Below are 23,765 nucleotides of genomic sequence, written 5' to 3'. Positions count from 1 at the left end.
AGATGGCCTGGTAAACAGACAGCTGTATTGAATGACAGACAAGCTCTGAGTCTGGTGAGATAGACAGACAGACAGGAAGACGGGTACACAGCCCAAGTGTCAGGCAGAGAGCCAGGCAGACATCCAGTGCCGGCACAGTAGACGGCGCGCAAATCATTGTCATTCTGTGCAGAGCGTGAGAGGAAGGCAGAGAGCAGGAAAGAAAGCAGAAGAGCATCCTGGTGGTTGTAGCTTCTGGAGAATCTCAGTCAGTGCTGTGGCAAGCTCATGCACTAAAAAAACCCAAACAAGCAGTGAGGGAGGGAGGGGGGGCTGTTACTAGAAGGGAAATACAGGTTGGGGAGAGGGAGAGCGAGAAGGACGGAGGTAAAGAAACAGAGGGAGAGAGCAGGTGTCGGAAATCCTCCCCTTCATCTGCTTGTCATTTACTCCTTTATGCTCTCTCGTCGTCTGCCGAGGTGATTGGTTTTCTGTTACCGCCGTTCCTCTGCTTACGGGCCCACTGCAATCCCGAGGAAAACGAGAGGTGGGCAGACAGAGGAAACCAGAATAAGACAGCAAAAAAAAAGGAAAAGGTGGAGCCTTTTCTGATTGACTCATTTTCACCCGTTCCTTTTGTTATTTGTCGAGGTGGGCTCTTGTTATTTTTGTGTTTGCTTTTTTTAAAAGTCAGAGATAGAAAGAAGAAAAACACACCTGCCCAATCGATCCCCCGTACATCCTCTTTGTACACAAGAAACAAACTTCTTTTTCCACCAATTGTTGATTTCTTGCCTTGCCTATCGGGATTATTTTCTCTTCTCAGTATAAACACGGGATTGCTCCAGATTCCTCCTGAATGTCCTCACACCCACTGACACAGTGTGAACTCCTCTGACTCCCCCCACGCCCCCCCCCCCCCCCACCCTTCACCCCCTTGGCTGAAGCGCTAAAACTCTGTGGTCTCAGATCTCAGTGCCTGTGTTGACTCACTACTACAGTGATAATATGGCACGGCGCTTCTGATACCGTCTGATTCATTCTGTAAGTAGGACCCTCTCTTTCTACGCGTGTACGTCTCCACATGTGTGGCGCATGTCATTAGCATGTTTTTTAGCTTATGCATGCAGAAGCGCAGAAGTGGCGTGTCTCTCTGCAGTGTTGGTTTTATGGTGTCTTCACAGCGGATTTGCTTTCCTGTGCTTCCTCTGCCCCAGGCGGTTTGTGTGTGTGTGTATGTGTGTGTTTGTGTGTGTCTGCCAAAGAAAGAGATTTTGATCTTACAGCCAAGCTTACAACAGCATCAGAGTGGTGTCAGAATGAGGCGAACAGGGTGTCTTTCCCTGTGCGTGTGTGTATGTGTGTGTGTATACTCCTACATTTTAGTCCTGAGGTTAATTTGAACTAATTAATGGTGAGTTTTTTGGGGTTTTTTTGCTTCTTGGAGCACGTTTTGGTTCTATGTCAGTGTACTTATATTCATTAGGGTGAGATGGAAAAGGGATGGGGGGCTAAAACTGAAGAGGGTGAACCAGCTAATGAGAATGGCTCTGATTCCCTGACTAGTTCTTTGTTGCCTTCATTTCACGTCTAATGCCCTGAGCGTTGCACTCCGGCTGCATATCATTTCAGCCTCCTTTTATCTCCCTATGTGTTGCTTGGATGAAACCCCATACCGAAACCCAGACTCTGCAATGTCCTGCATATTACTAAGCCCATCTATCTCCACGGACACATCCACATCTTTATACACTCCCACAGTCACCAGGCCTCGCACCGGGAGACGCTCAATCAAGATAGTCCCTTCAAACAGACCAATGAACTGTGAATAACGCCATTACACAAACTCCCAGCTCAGAGCGTTACAGAGACAGAAAGATTGGGAGGGTGAAAAAAACAGAGAGAGACAGAGAGGGAGACAGAGAATAAAAAAGCTTTCTGGAAATAGAAGAGCAAGAGCAGAAGGAAAATGAGGAGGGAGACAGAGAGTGTGAGACAGAAAGCAACAGAGAGGAGGACACGGGGAAGGGAGGGTGAGAAACGGGGAGGGATGAGGGAGTGTGTGGGTCTGGAGGGGCCGCAGAGCAGGAAAAGACCTCTGCTCCATGGGAGCGCTCTGATGGGCTTAGCAAGGCCCTCGCTTTGTTCACAGTGTTGGTCAGCCTCTCAGAATTAAGATTACTAAATAATACGATTACTGCAGCTGCACAGTGATAACACGCCGCTGCCGATCCCCTTTGTCACTGTCAGAAAACCCAGAGAAGAGGGGAGGAGTGGCATGTGATGGCATCAAAGGCATGAAAGTACTGACTACATTAGAGAGTCACAAGAGCTCTGGCTTCTCAATATGGCTCGCCGCTGAGGCAAATTGGGAAGAGTTGGTGTGACTTTTATGCGGCATGTGGTCATACAGAGGGGAAAAAACTAACCTCAGTCCAGGTGTTTTCTCTTTAAATATATGGATGCTGCCATTACATCTTTTCCTTATCTCTCCTCTGTTTGTTAATGATGCTCTTTTAGATTCAAATGTATTAAAAAAACAAAACATGAACGGGGAAACCTCTGTGTTTACAACCTCCTGGCAAATGTGTACGTAGAAGCCAAGAATCTCACGGTGAGACATGTGCCCCTTATCTTGGTGTTTTACGCCGCATCCTCTGCGTGGGCTATTTGTTTTATGTTTCTGTGCTTGACAGCTTTGACACAGATCCCTGCCAAGTTGACCTTGCACTTTGAAGTGTAATAAACGCTGAATTCCGGGGCATCGATACATGTTCTTCTAGTAGCTGATAAATGGCCTGCTACCCCATGGGAAAGGGGGGAGGGAGGGAAACAAGCAGGCAGCAGAAACCTCTGTCCACTCCTGCTCAGCGGAAGTAAAGTACAACTGTCTGAAACCCACAGCTCCCAGAGTGGTGAGCTAATATCAGGGCTGGGCTGGACGCGACCCCCCTCCTATGAGATATGAAGTATTTCCACTGTCCTCTCAGCGGGGGCAACCATTTGCCTGCAGAGCTGAAGATTAGCTCGGAGCAGGAAAAAGAAAAGACACATTTAGCATGTGATAGTGTATCACAGGAGTAACAAATAACAAACCAGAGCTGAAGGCACAAAACGAGATCAATGAAATATGACACACAGCACAAACACGCGGCTCAAAAACGTCCCTAAACCAACTTGGCAAGCGTTCAGTTCAGTTTCTGTTCCCGCGTGGCACGTTTGTCATCTAGCTGAGGTTTCATGTGCGTGTCTTGTGTTTTTGCTTCACTGACATTAGATGAACTCTGACCCCCAGGCCCTCCGCAGCTCTGCTCCATGGTCACAAAGTAACTGGGTGACTCACTCTGTAGAACCAGTCAAAGAGCATCCGTGCTGGATTATGTGCACTCTGCTCGTCGAGTCCAGACTTGCAGAAACAGAAAAGCAATATGGAGATGATGTGCCAAATTATTAGCTACGTGTTTGTGACATTTAATCTTTTTAAGTGCTTCTCACAGCAGCAGCGTTCGGTGTTGCTGCGACGCTCCCCAATCATTTCACTCGGCTTGGTCTAAATTGTGGCAGAAGTGTGCATGGTTCACGAGACAGCCTTTTACAGCAAATTTCCCGTTGCCCTGCTTTGTACCAGTCGGGCCCTTTCAGATCACTGATCCATTCATCTCTCTGGGTTACATTTTTATAATTGCTGGCGCACATTTTTATTTTGTGATTCCACTTTCGATAGCGTTTGAGAATATCTTTCACTTGTGTTGTGCTGTTCAGGCCAAAACATATTTTCACATTGTTCGCATCATCATTCATTTTTCAGTTCTTCAGTGGGAACAGCTGTTCTCTCTTTAGCTTAGCTGGATTGTAGCAGGGAATGAGATTCATTTCTGGTGGTGGAGCAAGAACAGATCATTATCAGACTGTTATCATTGCTGAATCAATATTTTGGGACTGTGGCTGTCTCTTGGATGGCTGTTCACTCCTAAAGGGCCTCACGCAGCTGCCGCTCTAAGGTGAACTGGGTTAATTTGGGATATGAGATCTCTTCAAATACTGAGGAGCCCTCCAGTTTCTTCTGCAGTGCAGTGTTTACCTAGCAGTTTGTCCAGGCCTGCTTGCTTCAGGCTAGCTGGCCTCGAGGGATGAATTGAGGAAGTGAATGAATGTGTATGTGCGAAGAGGGTGACAAGAAATGGACATCGGGACACGCATGCCTTTTCCATAATGTGCTCCCAGCTGGGCTGTTTGGCTGGCCATAAAGTGAATGCTGCTAATGGCCTTTCAGTTAATGGAGTCATTAAGACGGGATTGCGAGAAGATAAAAGCAATGTGTGTAATGTGCTTGAACTGGGATAGAAGTGTGATCATTTGTATATGTGTGCTGCTACTGTAAGCGTTTTGTGCATTTCTGGTTATTTGGTGCTTTAGTACCTGCGTGCACAATGACAGTAAGATGGCACTTACTCTCTGCTGCATTAGCATTAGTAGAAAAGGTCAGTATTCTATCAGCGTAATTGTAATACGGTCTGAGGGGCTCAGGTGATCAGTCTTGACCCGACCTGTCCTAATCAGCAGGCTGGTGGAGGCTCAGTGAGTCACAACTGTGATGTTTTACTGACGATTGCTGCTGCCTTGCGTGAGCGTCTGAGTGACAAAAGGGGGATAAATCTAATTTAAAGTCGTTCAAGGAGAATGTGCAACGATGGAGAAAGGCATTTTGGGTAGAGTTGCGTGCAGTTTTCATGGTGGCGCGGCTGCTCATTATGTCAGTTTCTTGATTTTAACCAGAGGGAAAGCTTGTGTCACCGTGCCGTCAAGGCTAAAAAGGCTTCAGCTGTAGATGTTCCAGCTTGCCTCGTGCGCTGTTTGCATTCAATTAAATGAAGGCTGGGAATGTTTCACCATAAGGTCACCATAAGTGTCGGTATAAATGAATTAAAGTGAAGCAGAGAACTTTATCTAATAAGGTAGGCATGAGTAGCTTCACTCGATAAATTTCAGAATGACATCCTGTTTTTTTTGGGTTTTTTTTTTTTTTTTTACCTAAAATTCAGGTGTATGTTTCACCGCACAGCTTATAAATATCCAACACTAACAAGTTGTTGCCAGCCTCAGGGGAATTACCCATATTTATCTGTCTGATGGTGTCAGTCTATCTATCAGGAGATCAGAAAATAAATTTCAGGGTGAAGGAGCTCACCTTTTAATCTAATCAGCTGGTAAGCAGGCAAAGCCCGCAGCTGGAAAATGGAGTCTCGGCAGAGAATATCATCCTGCAATCACCGATCAAACCTGTCTGAATACCCCTAAGGAGGCCTGAGGGGGTCATGCTTCAGAATGCATAAAGCTGATTTAATTTTATTTAGGGATCGGCTTATAAGAGCATACTTTAGCAATTATCATTCGGATGACAGACAAAAGTACAAACAGGTGGACTGATACGTGTATCTGTTTTTGTTTGTCAGTGTGACTACAGAAGAGCAGTGTCTTTTAATCCAGTATGAGCTGAACCCTCTAAAAGCATTCTTGAATTCTTCCGTTCATCTGCTCTGACACATTTCCACATAACTGCTTTTGAGTGTAAGATTGTTGAAAAGTCATTCAGGTAATAGCGGTGTCATCCTCGGTCTGGTAAGTCTGTTTTACAGTTTAATGTTTCACTGCTGCTGCTGTTGAGAAGACGCTCGCCTGACGCTGCATTAATGGCACTGATCATCAACGTCATATCTACACGTGTAGTATAGCTCGCTTAGATCTTATAATATTCAAACTTGCTTGAACAGAAAAGATAACACTGGTGTTTTTGAAGAGAGAATATGTAGTATTTTCAAGTTTGATAGATTTACTACACTCCATGGGTACACCTCAGCTATGCTGGGTAGGACCGCCCTTTAGTGGCATCAATTTAACGAGATGCTGCAAACTTTCCTCAGAGATTTTGGCCTGTATGAACTTGATAGCATCACACAGTTGCTGCTGATTTGCTGGCTGCACATCCATGATGTGAGTCTCTCGTTCCAGCGTTTCCTAAAAGTGCTCTGTAGGATTGAGATGTGGTGACTGTGGAGGCCATTTGAGCACAGTGAACTCATTGTCATGTTCAAGAAACCAGTTTGAGATGATTTGAGCTTTGTGACATGGTGTGTTATCCTGCTGGAAGCAGCAGGAGGTGGGTACACTGCGGTCATAAATGATCAGCAGCAGTATTCAGATAGGCTGTGGCGTGTAAACGATGCTCAGCTGGTACTCGGAGCTCAAAATTTGCCAAGAAAAATAATCCCCCATGTCATTACACCACCATCCCCAGCCTGAGCTGTTGATATAAGACAGGATGAATCCACGCTTTCATGTTGTTTACACCCAATTCTGACCCCACCAGCTAAATGTTGCAGCAGAAATTGAGACTCATTAGAGCATGCAGTGTTTTTCTTATCTTCTGTTGCCCAAAGTTGGTGAACTCGTGTGAATTCTAGCCTCAGCTTCCTGCTCATAGCTGACAGAAAAAGCAGCACCTGGAGTGCTCTTCTGCTGCTGCAGCCCTTCTTCTGCAAGACTCAATGTGTTGTCCATTCAGAGATGCTCTTCTGCATACCTTGGTTTTAACGAGTGGTTATTTGACTCCTCAGCCAGAGAACTGGATATTTTCTCTATTTTCTCTCTTGTTCTCTCTCTGTCATCAACTACCACGTCACATTCTTAGTTATTAAAATCACCCCCCCCATTCTAATGCTCTGTTTGAACTTCAGCAGGTCATCTTGATCATGTCTACATGCCTAAATGCATTGAGCTGCTTTCCTGTGATTGGCTGATTTGTATTATTTTTGTATTAACAAGCAGCCAAACAGATGTACCTGTGGCCCATGAGTGTATATCTGTCCTTTTATAAACATTATCACAACTGTCAGTCATATCTTGGGCGTTTCCGCATTCAGATAAACTCATACTATAATCATATGGGACATTTGCAGATACTCTACTTTTATCTCCTCTGCTAGACCACCTTTACTTTCCCAAGCCCCCTGATTTCCCCACCATTTACATGTTGTGAAACACACATTAGAAAGACAAGAAGTCGACTCTTCTTCTCATTCCTGAAATGTAGGGAAAGGCCAAATTTCATCACTACTTCTATATTTGCTTTGTGTCGTTTTTTCCCTCAACACTGGTATTTTGGGATTGTGAGTCAAGAGCCTGTAATCAGCTCCACCAATCAGGAGTATTAACATGCCAGTCAGTTCCAGCTGCCTCTGTCCAAATGGTGATGCAGCAGTTGATTGTGGGCTATTGCCTGAATTTAAACTGCTGCAGATTTAATTGTCCCGGCGAAACTTAAATACTCCAAATGGGCTCATATCATGTAATCATAATGGAATTTAAAAACATACAGCATATGTGGTCATTTAAGTCCTGTTTTTTTTATGGACTTTAGTTTTCTGCAAACGTGCGGTGGGTCTGGAAAATTTTGGCACTCACTTTTCTGCTGAGTCAAATAATTGGCTGTGATGACGACCCGGAGCTGTTGGCCCCTGCTGCAACCAAATACAGCAAAGTGTCATTAAACAGTACAATATTATCTGCATCATCGCCTTTTTGAGGCATAACTTTCAGATGAGCTTGGATGTAAAGTGGTAGCCTGTGAATAGTGTAATTTCATACACCCAGGGAAGGAAGTGTTGACTATAATTAAGCTCATATGGAGGTGTGCGTGACGAGCAGTGAAGATGCTTTGCTATAGAAAAGAAACTCTTTAAACAATTTGACACCTTCCTCGAAGCAGCAGTTTTCTACTTCGCTTAAGCTAAACAATCGCGGCACATTATCCGAGAGGCTCGGTAAAAAAGCGAAAAACAAATTGTGTCTCTCTGGTTCAGTGGTACTTGATGTAATCTGCTGTGGTGTTTCACCAGTTCTCTTCCAAATCATCACTCGTGCAGGAATCAGAGATTGAAGCTCCAGTAATTTGTTATTTTCTCACTGCTGGAGTGACTTTTAACCCAAGCCAGGAAAAGTTATAGTAAGCGTATAGTATTTCTCATTATACATGAACATTTGCCCGCTCGAGTGCGAGTGCAGCTTGTGTATACATACCGTGTTTGTACTGTACGTGCGGCGTGAATGTTGTGTAGGTGTTTTCTCCGTCTGTGTCGAGATGAGAGCCGCGTTGTGCTACCCGTGCGTGTTTACGATGTTCTTGATGTTGGATTGAAAACACGATGAAAGCCGGGGGACGGGAGGGGCGCGTGTGTTTTATGCATTCTGCCAGTGTCATGGTTCGCGTTGGTGTGTGGTGGATGCCAGAATCAATGTATTTCACGCAAGCAGAGATGTGGTCATGCTGAGAAGCACAAAGAGCTTCAGACTGCTCATGAGACAGTCTTTGATCCAAAGTAAAACAGGCTGAGAGAGCACATACTGTACCCTGCTGATCCGCACAGGCGATACCAGCATATTAGCACCTGCAGTCAGCCTCAGTTCTGCTGCTGGCGGGTCCGTCGTGGAAAGTCAGTAAGAAAGCTTAGAATACAAAATGTTGTGTGTTTTACTTTAAACATTTCCAGGTTCAAACTGCTGAACAGTAGGTATTAATGAGAAAATTAGGGATTAGGAATAGACTGTAGGAATTAAATGCCAGATGCTCACTGACTTTTTTTATTTAGTGATATCTTATTTTCCAGTTACTGATTGTTGAGACTTAGGAGCAACAGAAACAAGCTTGAAACCCTGGCGTACATCATGAAAGTCACAATCGCAGATGATCACTCAGATTACATTGAAGGAGTTTAAAGTTCTGGTTCAATCATTACACTTTACCTTAGTCTATGCACAAGTGTTTTATGCGAGTAAGTTTTAATATTGTTTATTTAATCTGTTGTTTGTTTCTGTGTGTCTGTGTTGCTGCCCTCTTGGCTACGTATCCCTTGTAAAAGAGAGATTTGATCTCAGTGGTACTAACCTGATTAGATAAAGGTTAAATAGAAAATAAAAAAATGAAAACAATCATATTAAGCAGTGATATATTTTTCAGTTGGACTGTAAATCCGGTATTCTCTCTTTTTTCACTCATGTTTTTGGCCTTCACAAACTCCTGAGGGAGCTGTGTGGCTCTTTAGCTGCCAAATGATCCGTTATGCTCACTAGCTAGTCACTAACAATGTGCCATCAGTTTCTTGGTGCTGAGCAGGTAGCATCCAGGTTTGTGCTGTAAACAGCTGCCCGCTGTGTCTGGAAGTAATGCTGATGAAAACGGTGATGGTAAACGAAAGTGATGAAGCTGAAGCAATGAACTGAAAGATGCTTAAATGCTCCTTAGGGCTGAAGTGACCAGCAGAGTCACGGGATAATTGTCTGAATCTGCATGTGGAGCTGTCTTTCTAAAACTCACTGCTTATTAAGTACACTTTGCTCGTACCGAGTGGACCTAAATCCTAATTATCACGTTCATAAAAAACATGAATTCTGTTTGCTATTTGACTAATCGACAATGATAGATTCGTAAAATATTTCTGTTTTCCTGTTTTCCCACATTTCGCCGTGGCGACAGTGGGTTAATGCTCACATTGTTAGCAGGAATGTGCAGAGTAATGTTCTGTAAAGAAGAAGAGCTTCGAGGTAAATTTAAATGAGTCTTTCTGTTCTGAAATGGCTAATCACCCCCCCCCCCCTTAAAAGCTCCAACATAATGATCAATGGTGTCATTTAATTATCAGTAATTGCAGCATGTTTAAGTTATAGTTACAGTACTCATGCTTGCCTAAAGTCATAAAATGTTTAAAACATTATTACACTGCCATAACAACCTGGTAATTCATGAAAACATTTAATAAGCACTGTAATCAATTAACTTTAGTCAAGTAGTGCATATGAACTGACAACTAAAGCTAAGTAGTTTATATATTCAATTCAGTTCAGTTTTATTTACATAGTTGGTGACAGTGGGAAGGAAAAACTCTTTTTAACAGGAAGAAACATCTTTTAAAAGCAGCTCAGGGAGGGGCATCCATCTGCTGTGACCGGTTGAGGATGAGGGGAGGAGGTCAAAAGACACACATACAGAATAAAATAACTCATGTGTATATACTGTATATATTTGTTTATAGCGCTACATCTGTGTACTAGGTAGCTAACGCAATTATTTTATGCCTGCTGAGGGATCCTGATACTGTTGGATCTTTGCCCTCTGAAAAATATGGAGAAGACACGCATCCTTCATTTGTACTGCCTGTAGAACTGTGTAAGCTCACCTCCTGATATCACCATTTTCCAATTTTGCCACCTAGACTCGATGGGACATAATCAGTTTGCTAGCAGTTGGCCAGTGGCACTTGCCAGTGATATTCTGTCTCTGATAATAATAGCGGTGTCTCATAAGGGGGATAACCTGCCTTATTGCTCATTGGATTTACATACAGCAGGTAATCGTTGTGACTGCAGGCTATGTGTGACTGATGGTGTGTGTCAGGACTGTACATGCAGCCTTTGTTTTCATTTGGCAATCAGGCCTGTCGGGCAATGCTGCTGCAGAGATCAATGTAGCATTTGGATGATTGTAGTGTGTGTGTGTGTGTGTGTGTGTGTGTGTGTGTGTGTGTGTGTGTGTGTGTGTGTATAAAATTCATCTAAATGCATACCTGTGGGCCATCATCTTTGCTGCCTCTGTGTATCTGTCTCACTTAGTGTATTGCCTTGAAAACAGAGGAAACAGGGGCTCTTTTTAAGGAGGACCACGCCATTACAATAGCAACCTGATTTACTCTTCCTCAGTGGCTTTGATATCAAAACACTGGTGTACAATAATCTATGCTAAAAGGAAACCCCAAATTCAAAAATATGTTAATATAGGGAAGTGTGTGTGTATAACCATGCGCTCCGAGGCTCATTCAGTGATGGGATTGTTGGAGAGGAGGGAAGGAGTTGTGGGGGAGAGGCGATAGGAAGTGCTAGCTCAGCAAAAAGGTGTAAAGCCCTCTGGTGGCTAACTAATCTGCCAGGCTTAGGTCTGCTGCTTTTCTCCATGCCCTCATGGAGTTAAAGCAGAAGCTCTATTGGGGTTCACCTTTCAAGCCATTTGGGACAAAGCCAAGAAGGAAACCCAAACACATCGATTAGCCGTCACAAAGGGGGTTCGAGTGGGGCGTGAGTGGGAGGGTTGGGGGTCTCTTCACTCTCTGCCTGTCCTCTCCTCTGCCTCCTTTGACCTCCTCCTCCAGCTCGGGCCACTGCTTTCTCACGGGTACGGCGGAGAGAAGATTGAGGATGGACAGGGGAGGCGGTTACAGTAAGAATGAAGTGGAATGAAAAGGAGGGAGGTGTGTCGAGCGAGAACAATCGACAAAAAGAAAGATGGGAATCAAACAAACAGGCGAGCCAAGAACAGCCATGTTTTGTTTTGCTCTGATCGCGAGCCAAAATCTGGGAGTATGCTCGTGGTGCAAGTGCTTGCGCGCGTGGGCGCTTTCGGTGTGAGCGTGCGCGCACGGCTCGGAGACAGGTGCGGCGGGCCGGGCCAACGGAGAGCTACTGTAAGTCAGGAAGAGAGAGCGAAGAGGAAGAGAGCAGCTCTTTTGAAAGTGCCAACCGGACAGTCTTTTGAAGTGGCCCATATTGGCATAGCATGAATAATCATGAGCGATGTTTGCTGTCGAGCAAAAGCGAGGCTGAAGGTGTGAAGCTCATTAGAGACCAAGAGGCCATGTTGATAAAAAGAACTGTTGCCATGATCACTTACTGCATCGAAAAGCCCCGCAAGTTCATGCGGTAGTATTTATCACTTTAACCCTCGTGTTCTTCTAACCGTGCATGCACTGCCGAGAAAAACTGCAGACACTAATTAAAAAGAAGATGTAGATAATCTGCTGTATTATCTGTTCTTTGCTCAGGATTTCAAGATTACCCACCAATTATATTGTCAACTACCCGATGATACTGTTTTGCCTGCGCATTTATAACAAAATTATAATTTTGAGGTTTTTTTGCTGTAACGCCTTTTTGCAGGGATAACTTTTTTCAGTAGCTGGAAACAAACTGATGATAGCGTCTATTACTCCTGATAACGTTAGCGCAAATTACATAACTCTCCCAGCACTTCCATTCCAAATCATTACTCATCTATAGGCACTTGGAATATTAACCCGGTGCTTCCCCAAGGCTCAAAATATGAACCAGCACCTTATAAGCCCGTGCAGCTCAGTGCAGTGGTGGTGTGATTAGAAACCCTGCCTGGTGAACTGCTAATACACTCACCAGAGTTTGATAGCCTGCAGTATGGCAGGCTGCTGGTTATGAATAACCCTGTGCATAACCAGCCCTCCCCCATATCACTGAGGGTGAAATGCACTGCCTTTTCCATCACTGTTTCAGGCTGTGCTCTTTAAGCTGCTTTTTTTCTTCTTCTTCTAGCCTGCTGAATACATGTCAAAGCATAGAGTTCATCTGAAAGCATTAGAGGAATCAGTAACAGCCCTTAAGTCTTTCTGAGGCGGATCGGGGTGGAGATTAAGCAACATTGGTTAAAGGGAGACGGGAGGGGAAATGTGTTTTGGTCTTATAAGCATCTGACAGCTCCTCTATAATAGTGAGCTAATCCGTTTTATGCAGCGTGTGTTTGTCTGTCTTCCTTTGCACAAACTGGCAACATCCTAACACACATAAAGATTTACAGCAAGCCTGCATGCGCATATAAACAATACAGAAACACAGATCCATTGGCATTCAGGCCTAAACCGATGAATGACATTTGAACTGTGATCATTTCCTGATTTGGCGTCTGTCAGAACTGCTCGAGCCTCTGCAGCTAACGACCGGGGAGCCTTATTCCAAGGCTGAGGTGCTATGGTAAGGCATATGGCCGTTCTTGGCACAACACTGTGAGCTAGTTAGACCCCAAATTAACTCACTGTAACTGCTAATGACAGGTGTCCCTTCACGTTTGGTTTATAGTATGAAAATACTTTTGAGATGCCTGCTATCGCAAGCGTCAGACAAAATATTCCGTTGGACGAGGCGCTTCGTCTATTGCTTGGGCGCTCGTTCAAGTCATTAAAAATTAATTCATATCTGACATTTGATATCCATTGTGGAATCACTTCAATGACATTGATGTGACAGACTCGATTTAGCCAGTTAGGTGACGCGAGTGGAAGAAGTCATTTTTCTCCTTTCCCGTCATTATCTTCCTCGTTGCATCCTGTGATTGCACAGACCAATTAAAACGAATTAACCTCCCATCCAGTTCAGCCTTCTGCCGCCAAATTGTTGTGTCATTTATAAAGCATTACAGCTGCCCCGGCTCACTCTTTGTTTTTTTTGTTCCACTCTCTCAGGGGCTGTCGAAGGTAATAATTGTGTTTCTTGCTGTGTGATAATGCGGCGCTCTGTGTTCCTTTCGGGTGTGTATTGAAATCTCGATCCTGTCCCTCTGTAGTGGCTATCTCTCTCTGTATCTGAAGAACTGATGCTATCTCCCTCCCCCTGTGAATTTCCTCCTCTCCAGCTGAATTATCTAGCCTCTCCCCCATTGCTCTCCTCCTCAGCTTTCAATATTTCCTCTCTCGCTTTCCTGCCCCCCCCCTCCAACTCCTTTATCTCTCCTTCACCACTACATTTCCACCATGTTGCTCCTTCTGTTTTTACTCTCCTCCCTTTCTCTTTTTTGGTCACTACTCTCCTTTGCCCCTTATCTGTCTTCCTCAATCACTCTCCTCTGTCTCTCTTCATGCTAACTTGGTATCCTAAAGACACTTTGCATGTCTCTGGCCAGGAAGCATCGGTGTGTAACCTGCTAAATTGGAATGTTATGGTGAAGCAACACACACGCATGAGAAACTCTTGAGTTAATGGACAATTTACCTCACCTCATTGTTATAGCCTTTACATTCATTAAGCCCCCTCTGCTCTCGCTTTATCTTCCTCCCACTCACTCTTGTATTCCTTCATTCGCTCCTGTCTTTCTCTGCTCCCCTTGTCTTCATCCTGAGAGCCTGGTTACATCCTTCTGCGCGTTTCTCATGGGTCTAGTGTTCACCTTTTACTCGCTGCAGCCGTCCTCCATCCTCCAGCTTTGATTGTCCAGTCTGGTTCCTTCAGCCTGTTGGGAGTAAATGGCAATAAATAAATAAATAGATAAATGGTAACAGCCAGCCATAAATCAAGCCAATTGAAAAACATCACCATTAGAGCCTCTTTCCCTCCCTCGTCTGCTGTTTTCTGTGCCCTTCACCTTTGTTCCAGGAGGCAACCAGGGAGGGAAAGTCGGTTATTACCAAGCACTGAGGGTGGGGGGTGGGTGCTTCCAGAGAAACTGAGGTGTAATGACAAACAGAAACGGCACGTGTTACAGCATATGTGTGCATATTTATCGATTACACGTATTGAGATCTATTCTTCAAGTTGCTATTGGTGCGTGCATCGCGTGTTCTCTGTCCTGACCTGAAGCTTAGAGGAGAAGGCTCATGCAGAAGAAAGAATATCCTTGTGTCAGCACATCCTCAATCCTTTGTGTGTGTATGGCCACACATGAATTACAGGCTTGGGGAGCAGAGAGAAAAACACGTCACAGTGACACAGTACAAAATGCCCCCAAATAGAAACCGAGATAGATAGAAGTAGGGTGCATGATGGTAAAAACACATTCACAACCAGTGAGTGGAGCAGTGCATTAAATGTGCCGTGATGCACAGATGTAGGTGTCGCAGACAGACGAACTATATCCTAGTTGACAGAAAATGGGCACATCCATGCAGACACACATTTAGTTATAGCGGCTAACTGCAGGCAGTGCTGCATTGTTCAGGTTTTATTGCGCCCATAAAAGCCGGCATCAGACAGAGGCCTGTCTGGTTTTGGTTACTGTGGCGGTGCTTGTCAGAGTGCACGGCTGAAACCGTTAATGAAGGTCTCAGCGAATAAGAAATACAGTCAGTAAAATAAAATGTGCAGCAACTTACATGAGGATGAAATACATTTTTTCCCTGCTTTTTGATGGTGGTGTCTAGCATATAGATCCACTCACTGGCCACTTTACTGGGTACATGTTGATAGTACTGGGTTGAACCACCTTGTGCCTTCATCATACAGCTGCTGCAGATGTGATGGATGCACACCCATGACGCACATCTCCCAATCCCAACAAATCCCAAAGTTGCTCTGTTGGACTGAGAAAAGGTGACTGTGGAAGCTATTTGAGTACTATGAATCAGAGGAGTACATTATGGTCATAAAGAGATGGACATGGTCAATAGCAGTACTCTGGTAGGGTGAAGCTTTTAGATGATGCTCATTTGGCCCCAAAATGTGCAACAGAAATATCGTCCACATCATAAAACCAGCAGCAGCAGCAGCAGACTGAACTGTTGATATAAGGCAGGATGAATCCATGTTTTCCATGTGTTGTTTACTCCAAATTATGACCCTACCATCTGAATGTTACAGCAGACACCGAGGCTCATCAAACCACCCTTTCCCCCCCAATATTCTGTTGTCCAGTTTTGGTGAGTTGTAGCTTCAATTTCCTATTTGTGGCTGACAGGAGTGGCACCTCTCTTTATTCTCTGTACACCTTACAGATGGATGTGTGGGAAAACACCAGTAGACCAGCCTGTCTGGTGTCAACAACAATGCCACATTCAGTGTCTTAAATCACCTTTCTTCCCCATTCGGCAGCTCATATTGACCATGTGTTAATGCCTAAATACACTGAGTTACTGCCATGTGATTGCTTGGTTAAAGATAGGTGCAGTAATGAGCAGTTGAACAGGTGTACATAATAAAGTGGCCGTCAAATGCGTGTTTTAAAATGTCCATGTCTAAAATTGTATCTGCACAGGACTACACCAGGGAACCACATTTGCAGGGATAAACAGAGTCTGTGTTTACTGACATTATCCTCAGATATGATGATAAAAATAGATTAGAACGTGTGTAATCACTAGTTCTGAGCCTTTTTTCCACCTACTGTTAATAGACTGTCACATAAAAACTGCAGAGCCTGTTGAAAGACAGCAAACTGTTCCTTAAAGCATGTACCTCATTATCCTTTGACACATTTGATCTAGCTCTTTGTGTAAATGGGTCTCCATGCTGTGTAGCAACATGAGCCGCTGCTGTCCAAAGTTTCATTTGTAATTGCAAATATAGTCTTCATATTTCCTGAGCAGGAGTGGGACAGAAGAAGAAAAAACAACAAGACAACAACAACAGGCCAAATCACTAAGAGGCTGATTTGCTTGAGATTAAAATTAAAGAGCGCTTTGAGGTATTGAGAAGTATTAAAGGCTAATTCCTACTTTACAAATAATGGTGTTACGATTGGACTGGATTTTTTTGTGGAGACCCGTAGTAGTTTTTTTTGTTTTGTTTTTTTCCCTTATTTTTTATTTTTTCTGTGTTGCACGCCGGTTGCCTAGGCCGTGGTGTAACAATGGACACTGCAGATTTACATGGGATTAAACTCACAGATGATCTTTGCTGTTAGAAATTACCTTAGCTGCTTAGGTAATACTAGCCCCGTGTGAATAGCACTGAAGCTAGTGAAGGAGCTGGATTTTGATTTTTGTGAAATATTACATTTAAATATGAAGTTGTAAACTGTCAGAAATAATGTTCCAATTATTTTTGACTGCTCCCATCCAAAAAACAGAGAAATGTACTTATTACACTCGCTTATTTCTAGCTGTATCTATGAGACTGAACATTGCATGGTGGTAGATAGCTGTAGCTTAAGATTGAGTTGAGCTGTCACTGAAATCTGAAATCTGAACTTCTGCAAGTAAAAAAAACAAATTAACAATCGGCACAAGCGCATATGAAAAGTATCGATGCATATACTGTATGCTTGCACTTGCATCTTCCGCACACTTGGCTGAACCACACATGCCGTGACACATCTTGACAGATACACACCCGTCTACTCATCCTTACAGACTCACAGTGCAAAGGCCATGCTGCACAGAGGTGCTGACGGCTGTCATGTTAATATGCCAGAGAGGCTGGAGGATTGGGTTGTTACCAGCAGGATGAGTTAGAGGAGTAGAGCAGAGGGAGGAGGAAGACTTTCATTCCTAAATCATTTATCCACGTTTTTCTTCTTCTTTCTTTCTTGACAAAAGTGACATCTTCTCCTGAGCAATGATCTGGTGCCTTAGAAGTATGTCAGTCGAGCACAAGCATTGTACACTCACTGAAAACAGGGTTGTTTTGCACAATGCACTACCTTCCCACAGCACTGATGCTAAAACAGTATTATTTCCAAGGCCAAGGACTGTGTTACATTACATCTATTGTGTAGCACGCCACAGTACTCTACTATGCGACAGTATTGAGGTTTAAAGTAACATTAGCAGGAGTGCGGTCCTGCTTTTCTTTGTCTTTTTTCTTTCTTTCTTTTTAAATTTGATTTTGGAAAGTGTGCACTCCAGCAACCTCAGCCAACCATAATACCCAAGATAGCATTACGCTTGCCAAACTCACGGGTTAGTCTTCATCCTCAAAGTCTGTTTTCTTGTTAAAGTGGAGATTTAAACAGTACATGATAAAACCAAGCATGTGTTTCTTTTGTTTCTGTTTCCAAACAGCGATTAGGCTAGAATAAAGAAATGGGCTCATCTTACTAACTGGACTCAGTGTTCGTTTGTCCCTTGTTGTGGTCAGTTAACATCTTTTATCTGTGAATGAGGCTCTAACTTAAAATAAATACTAAATGTAACCCAATCTTCCCTGAGAAGGGTTTTGTTTGTGTGCAGAGGATTTTATTATTCACTATAACAAACAAAATCACAATTCGTATCGTAACCTTTATCGATATCTTGGAAATATTCTTACTGGAATCGTGACATTGATTTCAGCGGTATTTCCCAGCACTTCTCCTCCACAGTGAGCTTTGGGTCATGATTTATTCCCACAGAATGAATGAACAGAGTAGTTGATGAGAAGAAGAGGGGGAGCTACGGCGTAAGGGGGAGGCAGAAGGATGAGGAGTACGCAAGGCTGAGGGGATAGCTGATGCTCGGATGAAGAGGGCAGCGGGAAGGATGAGGAAGAGGACAAAGAGGTTGTTTGAAGGAAGAATTGGAGGTGGGATTTGTCCTCTGCCGAGTAGGAGTGTGGGCCTCAGTGGCCCCTGCGGCACTATCATCCCAATCTCCATCTCTTAATCACGGAGAACAAAGATCTGCCTGTTATTAAAAATCAGGCCTGTCAAAGGGAGCAAGAGAGCAGGGGGAGAGAAATAAATAAATAATGGCATAGAAGAGTATAAATATAGTGATGACCTCTAGGCATGTGCTATCTATCGCTCGTTTCTCTGTGGCCGTGAAGGAATGCCTCTCCGTCTTGCGCCCCTCTCTTTTAAATAAAATTGAAGCACTGTTGATTTCCATTGTCTGCCTCCGCCACGTCTCTGCGTCCCATCTCTATTTTAGCACATACTGCCCATCTCTTTTCTCTCGCTCATTTCTATGCTTCTGTTTTGCGACTGTCTGTATCTCACCATCTTATTAGCTTTGTTCTCATTCCCTGCCTCTTACCTGTTCTTCATTTTCTCTTATGCTCTCCCGCCCCCTCTTCCATCACGCTCTTATTTATTTATTTATTTTTTGCGACGTCAAGCTAATCACTCTTCCACTGTCTCCCTCTCTCTCTGTAGCTGTTTGGTGCGAAAGTGATTATGGTGGATGGGGCATTAGGTGGTTTGTGGCGCTTTATGTGTGTGGGTGGGGTGATGATGGCATGTTGAGAGACAGGTGAAAGGTGAGGAAAGGGGCCTGGCTGCAGACGGAGGCGTCAGTGTGTCAGCGCCTATCAGGAGTATTTAGTAGCGGATGCGTTAACTCACTGTGATCTGTGGCTCAATATGAAAGTGTACAATATTTACAGCCTGGGATAATTACAGGGCTGCAGTCAGCTATCACGGTGTCACCGAGGACATGGGAAATATTAATTACATGTCACGTATTTGGATGCTGACGGACTTTAAGAAGGATTTATGTGCATAAAGCTGTGTCGAATTTCCATATAACGCGTCGTTTCAAAGACTTGGAGAATGAAGAATACTCAAAGTAATCCAAATGCAGACTGTACACTCGGTGTTTGTGCTCTTGATGAATCACTATTCCCACAATGCAGTTCACAAAGAAAAGGCGGAGTTGCTCACATATTGCATCATATCATATATCAGTACAAATAGATTTTTTTTATATTTCAGCTGCACAAACTATTTTAATGAGAATACATTTGTATGTGTGGAGCTGCCATGTAATTTGCTTGAACCCATGCATTGTGTGACTGGTTCACTTGAGTGACGTGCTAATGCTACTGTAACGGCTTTTTTTTTTTTAGGAACGATTTCTGCTGAAGTACAAAGTGAACCCCCGTCGCACTCATTCACTAAATTTCCAAATTGAAACAATTGAAATCACTGCGGTTTTTATTCTTCCCACATTTGAATGCTTATTAGAATTTCTAATATAAAAGTTTTTGTTATTTAATGTGGAATTATAATGCTCCGAAAGAGGTGTTAGATTTGTATATAAATTACTTTCTGTTCAGCGGCTTCCTCTTTGGGGTGGGGGTGTTTAGTATAAGCCCGGTGGTTTAAAGCCACCGACTGGCTGGTTGACTTTCTGTGGTGAGTTTGCATGTTCTTCCTGCTTGTGCATGTGACAGTGACACAGATGCGAGGTTAATTGACTGTAGGTGTGGATGGTTGTCTTTCTCGCTCTGTCTGATGTACCGGGAACTTGTCTGATTTCCTTCTGGCCCAGTGAGGATGGGCTTCAGTCCCTCCTTGACCCTTTTTAGATAAGCAGCTTGGAAAATTACTGGATGGATGATTATTGCGACACATCAAATCTGCACATCTCTGCATAGCTAAATTATCTGCCTAAGCCTCAACTACTGTTATCAACTATATATGACTCAGCTGACACTTGTCTATGAGTTTGCAAATAAGAACCATGCTGCTGCTTTTGTAAGCTGCTTTGCAACCTACTTTCAGTCAGACTCCTACTTTTTCATGCTTTGTGTGCATGTGAACCCAGTCACACTAGAGACCAGTCGGCGACATCCTGGCAACCACCTGTTGCTAGGGAAAAATATTCCCTGACCAGTTGACAAGAGGCTCCTAGGAGTTGCTGGCAGTCTCTAAATGGCCTGGTAAATGGCCTGTATTTATATAGCGCTTTACTAGTCCCTAAGGACCCCAAAGCGCTTTACATATCCAGTCATCCACCCATTCACACACACATTCACACACTGGTGATGGCAAGCTACATTGTAGCCACAGCCACCCTGGGGCGCACTGACAGAGGCGAGGTCTCTAGGTGATATTTGTCATAAATATCTATACACTGTTACTCTAAAAACCTCCCTGTGTTTGCTTTTGTCACTCACAGGTTTCAATAGTTGCCATTTAGTTTCCATGGAAGGCACCGACTTATCTGCAACCACTCGCCAGCTGCTCGCTGAGCAGTACTGGCTCTGTAGAAAATGTGATGTAAACCAGAAAAAAGAAGACCTTTCGCTTTCAAAGTAAGAACTGAACTTTTTGAATCAAATTGGTTGCAGATAAAGCTCAACGTTTCCTTTCAAGGCCAACAAGCTGTCGTTTTTTTTAGGTTTCACTGCTACTCGGCAAGAAGTGTATGCAGACATCTTCTGTGCAAAAGGCCTACGATGATAAAATGATCTGTCTCTAGGCCTGTGTGACGGAGGTCTTAGTAAGTGTTATTTGTAGTTGTTGTGTGTTTGCACACAGAAGGGGATGGGGGTCCTGAGACAGAGCCATAGCCCCTTAAAATAATCTTCTTTAAACAAAGTGTGTGTTTGTTTGTCTGCAGCTGGTGTAGCACTATGTTAGACTGTATTACCCCATATATTATTGCATTGACCCCTTTGTTTGTCATAATATAAGTTTAAGTCAGTCATATACCGACACTTCACCTCGCCTCTCTTTTGCTATAAAAATGTATTAACAGAGAGCACTCTGACCACTTTGACCTTCTCCTTTCTGCTGTTATCGGTTATGACTTTAAAGTCATCCTGAATCAGTATTTATATTTATCAGTATTTATACTCTGTAAGCACATAAACGGTGCATTCCCTATTTCCCTGTTAGGTCTTATTCTCTCCTCACACACACACACACACACACACACACACACACACACACACACACACACACACACACACACACACACACACACACACACACACACACACACACACAAACAGACAAAATTGCACCTGCATGACACAAACCATTTATTCCAATATTTAAACAATCAGCCAAATGCAGTGCAATTTCTCAGCTGCATTCATGATCCTTCTGCGCGATATGGAACACCAGTAGGACATGAAATAAGCATATTGTAGGAAAACAAGTCCGATTTTCAGCATTACTCCAATTTTTTATCAGTGAGAGGCCCAGGTGCACAACATGATTGGTTTTCTAATAGGTAAGTTGGCTTGAGACACATCCAGGTTATGGGACCACCTGGGTGTCTGTGCGCACACGTGTTTCATGGCTTGTTTGACAGCAGTGTGTGTACGTGAGAGAGTGTGTTGTTGCACTCACCCTTGGCTGTGCTCATTAGGCCATTATGAGGATGGTATGTGCTCATTACGTACTGACGCTTCACAAAAGATACCATACTTTCCAACATAGAGTCACAGTAGAAAGCAAGAAAAAAGAAAGAATCAAAATACATGTCGAGATCAAACGGCCTTACATCAAGCTGCAACTGACTGTGAGGCCAGTGCAGAAATGGCCGCTGCATACTGGTTCCTGGGCAACATAATGTGGGTACAGAGCCAAACATCACACTGTTCCTTTAAAGGTTAGCAGCTTGACAGATTGCGGCTGGTTGAGCAGTGTGCTAATGGGCTTGTCAATGTACGATTGTAACAATGGCATCGTAGAGGCATAAAAAGAGGCAAAGATGAAGATATGGAAACATGATGAAGGAACTTGCTAGGATGATGGATTTATAAAGCAGAAAAAGTGTTGTGTGGCTTTCTGTTTGTGTCAAGTAAATCATAAGACTTTATCATGGAAAGTTCAAATCCTAATAGCGCTGTAACAGATTCTCATTTATCGGAGCGTATGCACAGAAAACACAAAGACCGTGGTTCACTTATTCAGAAAGATGGATTAATGAAAATGTCACTGGGAAGTTGTACTTATTTACTGAAGCTAAAACCCAAACATCAGGACCTCTCATGGCTCTTATTAACATGCTTCTTGTGTGATCTGATTATAAGTGGACACCTCTAAATTTAGCTGTTTTCGCACATTAACTCTGGGAAATCTTTGGAGAATTAGACTCAGGCTTTACAAGAAGCCAGCAGGCTTTTTTTTTTTTTTTTAAAGAGTAATGGCTGCAGGTAGCTGACCTGGTGCTGAACACCAAATGCGCTATTGTTTTTCACCACCTGGATCCACATCAGTTGAGTAGGCACCCCAGATCACCTTCAGATGTGATTAGTAATTGGATCACAGTGCATCTTAGCTGTGTTCACACCCGTGCCACCGCCGCGCATGCTGATGCCAGACTCGGCGCACTTTTTTCTTCTATTTAGGAGCCGCCTCTTCCCAAGTTCGGTCACTTAAATTTGTAAGTATAATTACGCATTAATTGTGCTTACAAATTATTAAATTAATGAAATATTACAGCAGGACTCTCAAGCTACTAAACTCTATTCAAATGTGCGATTTTTGCCTTTGGTGTCTGTTGACAGGCAGCATTAATCCGACTACAGGGTTTAAACTGCCATCTTACACCTTTTTATGATGTTAAAGATGCTAATCCCCCCCTAGTTTTCTACAGTGAATTAATGCGTTCAGCCAATCAATACCTTTTTTCTCTCGCTTTAGCAGTAGCTGCTTGGCTTGCAGTGAATGTGTCGTCCTTGCAGACATGACTACTGTATGGCGCACACAATGCATCTGTCAGTCAAAGCGAGCTAGACGTGCGTGGGTGAGCGTGTTCTCTCATTTACCCTGATAAAGGATTGAATGCATAAACCTTAGAATGCACACATAAACATGACATGCACATCCGATTTCTCTCTTTGCTCTACACCTGATGAGCGTGTTTATGTAGCAGTGCTGAGATTCCTGTGGTTTGCTGATGTTCCATCATACCGTTCCCTCGCAGTGAGCTGGCACTGCGCCACAGGGACGGTCACGCTAGTATAGACCCTTTGAACTGAACCGAATTTACTTGAAACATGCAAGAAAAGGGGGTGGAGAAGAAGAAAAACAGAAAAAAGAAAAGGAATTAGGAACAAAGACTCAAAGAAAGAAAAAGCTAATGAAAGGTTTTGCCCTCCAGATGAAGACCAGCCAAGTTAGAAGTTTCTGAAATTTGCCATTTTTTTTTCTGTCATCTGTGCTAGCATTAATGATTAAAGGCTCGAATTGGGTCCCGAGATAAGGGCGCGTGATGTCCGCAGATAATGCTCGTTTCAACCTTCTTTTTGATTTTGAAGGTTGTACTTGAGGGGCGCTTGACATCTTGACACGCTGACATTTAAAAAGAGTGGGTGTTAGACTTCTCTTTGGCATTTTATATTATTTTTTAGGAGAGGGTAGTATTACATTAAAGCTAGAATGTGACGAGGGAAAAATATGACTCTGGGCCTGATTTGAACCCAGTCCTGCCTCTCGTGTCAGCGCTGGAGTAGTGCCAGACTTCATAATGCAATGCCGTCCTCTCCAGTCACACTGCACCTCTATCTTTTCCTCCAGTGACAACAGAAGTCAGTCCTGGTGTTGTGTTCCTCTCGCTGTTATCTGTTTGAAACCC

At 43.6% G+C, this 23,765-nt stretch overlaps 1 protein-coding gene across 2 annotated transcripts in view; it reads left to right on the top strand.

Annotated features, from left to right (window-relative positions):
- The first annotated feature begins 909 nt into the window (after window positions 1-909).
- Window positions 910-23,765, top strand: part of grik5 (glutamate receptor, ionotropic, kainate 5) — a 101,801-nt gene continuing 78,945 nt past the window's right edge. For both annotated transcript variants that reach the window (XM_086311300.1, XM_086311299.1), the window contains exon 1: window positions 910-1,023. The gene's annotated coding sequence lies outside the window, so the exon portion shown is untranslated. The remainder of the gene's footprint in view (window positions 1,024-23,765) is intronic.

This window comes from Aulonocara sp. 'chitande type north' Nkhata Bay, linkage group LG11 (assembly GCF_057382095.1).
Source record: "Aulonocara sp. 'chitande type north' Nkhata Bay isolate Kocher_YH1m ecotype deep benthic linkage group LG11, A_spYH_male_GT1.1, whole genome shotgun sequence".
Taxonomy (NCBI): Eukaryota; Metazoa; Chordata; class Actinopteri; order Cichliformes; family Cichlidae; genus Aulonocara; species Aulonocara sp. 'chitande type north' Nkhata Bay.
Note: the sequence above shows the minus strand (reverse complement) of the source record. Positions and strands in the feature narration are given on the sequence as shown.